Raw genomic sequence first — 6858 nt, forward strand, 5'->3', positions numbered from 1 at the left:
TGTGGCTTGGATTGAGAGCTTTTATCCCTTGTTATTTTTCCTGATGTCTTTGCTTTTTATTGTGTTTGGATTTCAGGATTTAGCTTGTTCTTTTTACTGTTTAATATATTTAGAGGGGAGAAAAAAAAATCCATCCTAGTGAAAGCACAGGAAACCAAGCAGGCCTGAAGGTAGGGTGTTGGGAAGGGGCCCTGGGTGTCCCTTGTTCAACTGAAGAGCAGGGCAGCCACCCTTACCTGGCCCCCTCCCATCCTACATTCTCCTGAGCCCTGAACACTGCAGCCTGGGCAATGGGACTTCTTGCTTTGGAGACCTGTTCTCACCCACTAGTCTGTGATGGGGACCATCACCCATGGGTGCTCCTCTAAGATACACAGTTCTCCTGTACAGTAGTCTGAGCATCTGCTGGGCTGGGAGGCAAGGAGATTCCAGTCCCTGCATCCCTCCCTCCACTGCTGACCCACTGGGGCAGGGTATGAAGGAGGAGGACACAGTCTCTCTGAAAGTGAGAAAAAGGACGTGGAGCTGCTGCTGAGGAAGGCAGAGGAGATCGGGTTTGAGAAATGAGGGAAGAAATAGTATGGGGTATTCAGCAACAATTTAGAACTTCTTAGCTGTGTATAAGATAGTTATAACAGGAAATTGTATATATTAGAACGTAGAGAGAGAGGGCACATTCAGCCTATGGCCATATGGGTCAGAATGTTCCATAGCCAGTAGGCTCCGCATCAGAGTGGTTGGTTTGAAGCAAAAAGCACTGAGCACTAAGGTCATGTGAGAGAAAGGTGAGGCGGTGCCTGCATATGGTATCAGGGGGCCAGGTAAATGAGATGGAGATGAGGAGACAGAGCTAATTGAACCCCAGAATCCCAGAGATGGAGAAATGCATGAGGGTATCTATTCCTGCATGAGGGGCCTGCTCCTTAGAGCAAGAGCAAGAATTGTGTGAGCCTACTTCCCTGAGAGGCAGGATCCCATGGGATTGCATAGTATGGGCCCTAGGGAGATGCCTGGGGAATGGAGAGTATTTACCTCCCAATGGAACCTTGTAACTAGGAAGCCCTGGGAAACTGCAGGAATTGCAGGGGGTGAGTTGGGGCTCGAAGGCAAGACCAAATAGCATTCGCTTCCTACTGTTGTATGGAGTAACTATGACAGAGAAAGCAAACCACTGGGAATGGTCAGCTAGTGTTAAAGGTCAGAGCCAGTACACTTAGAAAAACCTGAAGACTCACCAAAAAATTGTTAGAACAAATAAATTCAGTAAAGTTACAAGATACAAAATCAACCTACAAAAATCAGTGGCATTTCAATATGCCAACAGTGAACAATCTGAAAAAGATATAAGGTAATTCCATTTACAACAGCTACAAATAAAATAAAATATCTAGGAATAAACTTAACCAGAGAAGTGAAAGATCTCTACAATGAAAACTATAAAACATTGATGAAATAAATTGAATAGGACACACAAAAAATGAAAGATATTCCATATTCATGGACTGGAAGAATCAATATTTTAAAAATATATATATTACCCAAAGCAACCTAAAGATTCATTGCAATCCTATCAAAATATCAATGAAATTCTTCAAATAAATAGAAAAAATAATCCTAAAATGTGTATGGAACAACAAAAGACCCGGAATAGCCAAAGCCATCTTGAGCAAAAAGAACAAAACTAGAGGAATCATGTTACCTGACTTCAAAGTATACTACAAAGCTAAAGTAATCAAAACAGCATGGTACTGGCATAAAAACAGGCACATAGGGCTGGATGTGGTAGCGCACACCTGTAATCCCAGCATTTTGGGAGACCAATGCAGGCAGATCACTGCCAGCCAGAATTTCAAGACCAGCCTGGCCAACATGGTGAAACTCTGTCTGTACTAAAAATCCAAAAAAATTACCTGGATGTGGTGGTACATGCCTGTAATCCTAGTTACTTGGGAGGTTGAGGCAGGAGAATGGCTTGAACCTGGGAGGGGGAGACTACAGTGAGCCGAGATTGTGCCACTGCACTCCAGCCTGAGCAACAGAGCAAGACTCTGTCTCAACAAAACAAAACAAAAACAACCAGACACATAGAACAATGGAACAGAATAGATAACCCAAAAATAATTCTATACATTTACTATCAACTCATTTTTGACAAAGGTGCCAAGAACATACATTGAGGGAAAGACAGTCTCCTTAATAAATAGTGCTGGGAAAACTAGAGATCCACATTCAGAAGAAAGAAACTAGACCCCTAGCTTCCACTATAACAATCACATCAAAATGGATTAAAGACTTAAATATAAGACCTGAAACTGTGAAACTACTAGAAGAAAACATTGGGGAAACACTCCAGAACATTGGTCTTGGCAAAGATTTCTTGAGTAAGAAAGCACAGGTAAGTGAAACAAAGATGGACAAATGAGATAACATCAAGCTAAAAAGCTTCTGCACAGCAATGGAAACAATCAACAGCAACAATCAACAATCAGCAAAGGAGACAAACCACAGAGTGGGAGAAAATATTTGCAAAATACCCATCTGATAAGGGATTAATAACCAGAATATATAAGGAGCTCAAACAACTCAGTAGGAAAAAAACAAATAATCCAATTTTAAAAATGGACAAAAGTTTTGAATCGATATTTCTCAAAAAAAGACATACAGATGGCCAACATACATGAAAAAAATACTCAAAATCACTAATTATTAGGGAATTACAAACCAAAACTACAATGAGATATATATCATTTCACCCCAGTTAAAATGGCTTTTAACCAAAAGACAGGCAATAATGAATGTCAGTGAGGATGTAGAGGGAGGGAAATCCTTGTACACTGTTGGTTGGAATATAAATTGGTACAGCCACTATGGAGAACAGTATGGAGTTTCCTCAAAAAGCTAAAAATAGAGCTACCATATGAACCAGCAATTCAATTGCTGGGCACATATCCAAAAGATAGGGAATCAGTATATGGAAGAGATATCTGCATTCCTGTGTTTATTGCAGCCACTATTCACAATAGCTATTGTGACATAGAAGCAACCTAAGTGTCCGTCAACAGATGAATGGATGAAGAAAACAGGGAACATATAAACACTGAAATAGTACTCAGCCATAAAAGGAATGAAATCCTGTCATTTGCAACAATAGGGATGGAACTGGAACACGTTAAGTGAGAAGCCAGGAACAGAAAAACAAATATCACATGTTCTCACTCATATGTGGGAGACAAAAAAAAAAAAAAATTGAACTCATGGAGATGGAGAGTGGAATGATGGCTGCCCAGAGGCTGCGAAGGGTAGTAGGGAATAGATGATAAAGTGGAGATGGCTTATGGGTACAAAAATACAATTAGATAGAATGAACATGATCTAGTATTTGGAAGCAACATAGGGTAATTAAAGTCAACAATAATTTATTATATTTTAAAAGTTATCTAACAGAGTGGAATTGGAATGTTCCTAACACAAAGAAGTAATAAGGGCTTGGGGTGATGAATACCCCATTTACCCTAGTTTCATCATTAAATATTGTATGCCTGTATCACATATACCCCATAAATATATACAACTATTTTGTACTCACAATAATTTTTTAAAAATCAGAGCTGGGTCTTCTGAACAAAGACTTCCATGATAACAAATGAACTTTCTACCAGGAAAAGAGTACATCCTGAGGGGGAGGTAGGGATAGTTCATGGCTAACAAAAAAACTAGAAAGAATGAATAAGACCTACTATTTGATAGCACAATAGGGTGACTGCAGTCAATAATAACTTAATTGTATATTTTAAAATAACTCAAAGAATGTAATTGGATTGTTTGTAACTCAAAGGAAAAATGTTTGAGGGGATGGATACCCCATTATCCATGACGTGCTTATTTCACATTGCATCCCTGTATCAAAACATCTCATGAACCCTATTAATAAATACACCTACTATGTAACCAGAAAATAAAAATAAAAAGAATAATAATAATAAATATTTTTAAAAAGAGTACATCTGAAGGGGAACATGACGATGATGTTTGGCAGGAAAATCTTTCACCTGATCAGCATAACTAAAAACTGAAATTTGAGAGAAAGCGGAAAGGATGAATACCTATCTTCCGTGATAATTGGATATTGTTGAAAACAAGCCTGGCGGCCGGGCGCGGTGGCTCAAGCCTGTAATCCCAGCACTTTGGGAGGCTGAGGCGGGCGGATCACGAGGTCAGGAGATCGAGACCATCCTGGCTAACACGGTGAAACCCCATCTCTACTAAAAATACAAAAACGAGCCAGGCGAGGTGGCGGGCGCCTGTAATCCCAGCTACTCAGGAGGCTGAGGCAGGAGAATGGCGTAAACCCGGGAGGCGGAGCTTGCAGTGAGCTGAGATCTGGCCACTGCACTCCAGTCCGGGAGACAGAGCGAGACTCCGTCTCAAAAAAAAAAAAAAAAAGAAAAAGAAAACAAGCCTGGCATCCCAGAAAATTAGAAACAGCAATGTTCCCAATTAATAACAATATTTCTGTGGTCTTAGTGTGGGGCTGGACACCTTTACTTTCTCCTCTGGATCTTCGGGCCATCTACTCACTGGGTCTGCCCCAGACCCTGGAGGCTGATTTTTATGGATCCATCAAAGGGCTCTCAGGCCTTCTGGCTTCAGTGGGGTTCAACCAATCAGAGTCAACCAGCAGGAGACTGGAAAGTGGGAGGAGAGTGAAGTCAGAATATTTATTTTCTGGCTCCCTCCCAGCTGGGTCTCCTTATGCTGGCTGCATCCCTCTTCTGAGACCACAGCTCCTGTCATGCTGGGCTCTGCTGTGGCAACTCTTCTCAGTCTGGTGTCTGCCCCTCTTCTTCCACCTTCGGGTGTTGGCATAGTAACAGATACCACTGTTGCTAGCTCCATCCCTTGCTGGTTTCCCTTAACCCTGACCACACAACTTAACCAGTTCCTTCATTAAACTCTCTACAATTACCCATCTGAGAGTGCCATCTGCTTCCCCCCAGACCCTGACCAATACAATAATCTAGTAAATGATATAAAGTTGAAATTGTAACATGAGGCTGGTAGGAGTGCAAAGTCTTCACCAAGACTTGGTTGGATGAGACTTTTGACAAGAATTCTATGGTGGTAGGAATTCCCTTCATGCAAATAAATTGGTGTCATTGCAGTGGGTCAAAGAGTAAAACTCAGTTCATTCATTTTTTTAAATAAATATTTATTGAGTCTCTGCTATATGCCATGCACACTACAGTAGGGACTGGGGAGTCACTGGGAGGGCAAAATGGAAAAGGCTCCAACCCTTATGGTATTTTCAGGCTGGTGAGAGAGAAAAGCATTAATCACATGATCACGAATATAACTATATAGGTAGAAATTATGACAAATCCTTGGTGAGATAAGTTTCTCTGAGAGCATCTAATAAGAGGCTAACAAAGGGTCAGAGAAAGCTGCTTTGACAAACTGTCAGTTGAGCTTAGCCAGGCAGAGGGCAGGGGAGGCAGAGCAAAGATCTTGTAAGCAGAGGGATGAGCACATCCAAATTCTGAGGCTGGGAGGGTCTTACAGGCATCCAGTGAATCTAAGAGAGGCTTCTACAAGTTGAAATTTGGTTTTAAGTGCAATAGGGAGGCATTACTGAGTTTTGAGGAGGAGAGTAGCATGATTTAATGTAACAAAAGTTGGTGGAGGCACCATGGGGTATCCTGGTGGGGAAGAAAAGAGAAACAAGGGATGTTGCTCTGGGGGGTCCCAACTCCTGGCCTGGCTTCCAGTGTTGTGCTGCTATCCTTTCCAGAAAATCCTGAATCTAGCTGAGGGGCAAGAGGCCAGCTGGGCTCATTGGCACAGCCATTGGGTGCCCAGGGAGAAACTGGTGAAGTGGAAGTATCTGGAGGAAAAGGGGAAGTTCTAGGGAGAAAGGGACTTATGAGCTTGTGGTGCATTTGTGCATGCGTATTTGTGCATGTGTGCATGTGGTGTGTGTGTGTGAGAGAGAGAGAGAGAGAAAGAAAAGTAGAGAGAGACAGATGCAGAGAGAGAAACAGATATGCTAGAAAAGCAAAGCTTGTAGACTTCAGAAAGAAAATAGGAGTTACTAGCTTCTGGCTAGTGATTCAAAGAAAGAAAGTGACTTCCAGGCACAGGAATCATTACTGTGTGAGTTTGCTAGGGCTGCCATAACAAGGTGCCATAAACTGAGTGTCTTAAACAATATACAGTTATTGACTCACAGTTCTGGAACCTACAAGTCTGAAATCAAGCTGTAGGCAGGGTTGGCTCTTTCTGAGGGCTAGCAGGGCAGGGTCTGTTGAACTCATCTCTCCTTGGTGTATAGGTGGCTGCCTTCTCGCCTTCTCACTGCCTTCTCGCTGTGTCTCCCTGTTGTCTTGCCTCTATGCATGGGCTTGTGGGCACATGCATGTCTGTCTCTGTGTCTACATTTTCCTTTTTTTAAAAAAACTAAGGACACTAATCGTATTGGATTAGGGCCCATCCTAATGGTTTCACTTTAACTTGATTATCTCTGTAAAAATCCTATTTCCAAATAAGGTCACATTCTGAGTGAGGTCCTGGGGGCTAGGACTTGAACTTCTCTGTTTTTAGGAGGCATAGTCTCACCCGTAACAGCTAGCAAATGAAATCCAAGTAGAACTTAACCTATTCCTCCGTCAGACGCGCACCAAGTGCCTATTCTGTACCAGGCACACTGTAAGTGTGGTTTTGGCCCTGAAGGAACACTGGACTTGTGATAGAATACTGATATGCAGAAGCACATAATGCAGGTTAACAAGTGCTATGATAAGTCTTTCTACCTCTATGACACAGTAATATATGAAAGCTTAATGTAAAATTAGAGCTAAGTTC

This window comes from Trachypithecus francoisi, unplaced genomic scaffold (assembly GCF_009764315.1).
Source record: "Trachypithecus francoisi isolate TF-2019V2 unplaced genomic scaffold, Tfra_2.0 Lachesis_group8, whole genome shotgun sequence".
NCBI classification, from domain to species: Eukaryota; Metazoa; Chordata; class Mammalia; order Primates; family Cercopithecidae; genus Trachypithecus; species Trachypithecus francoisi.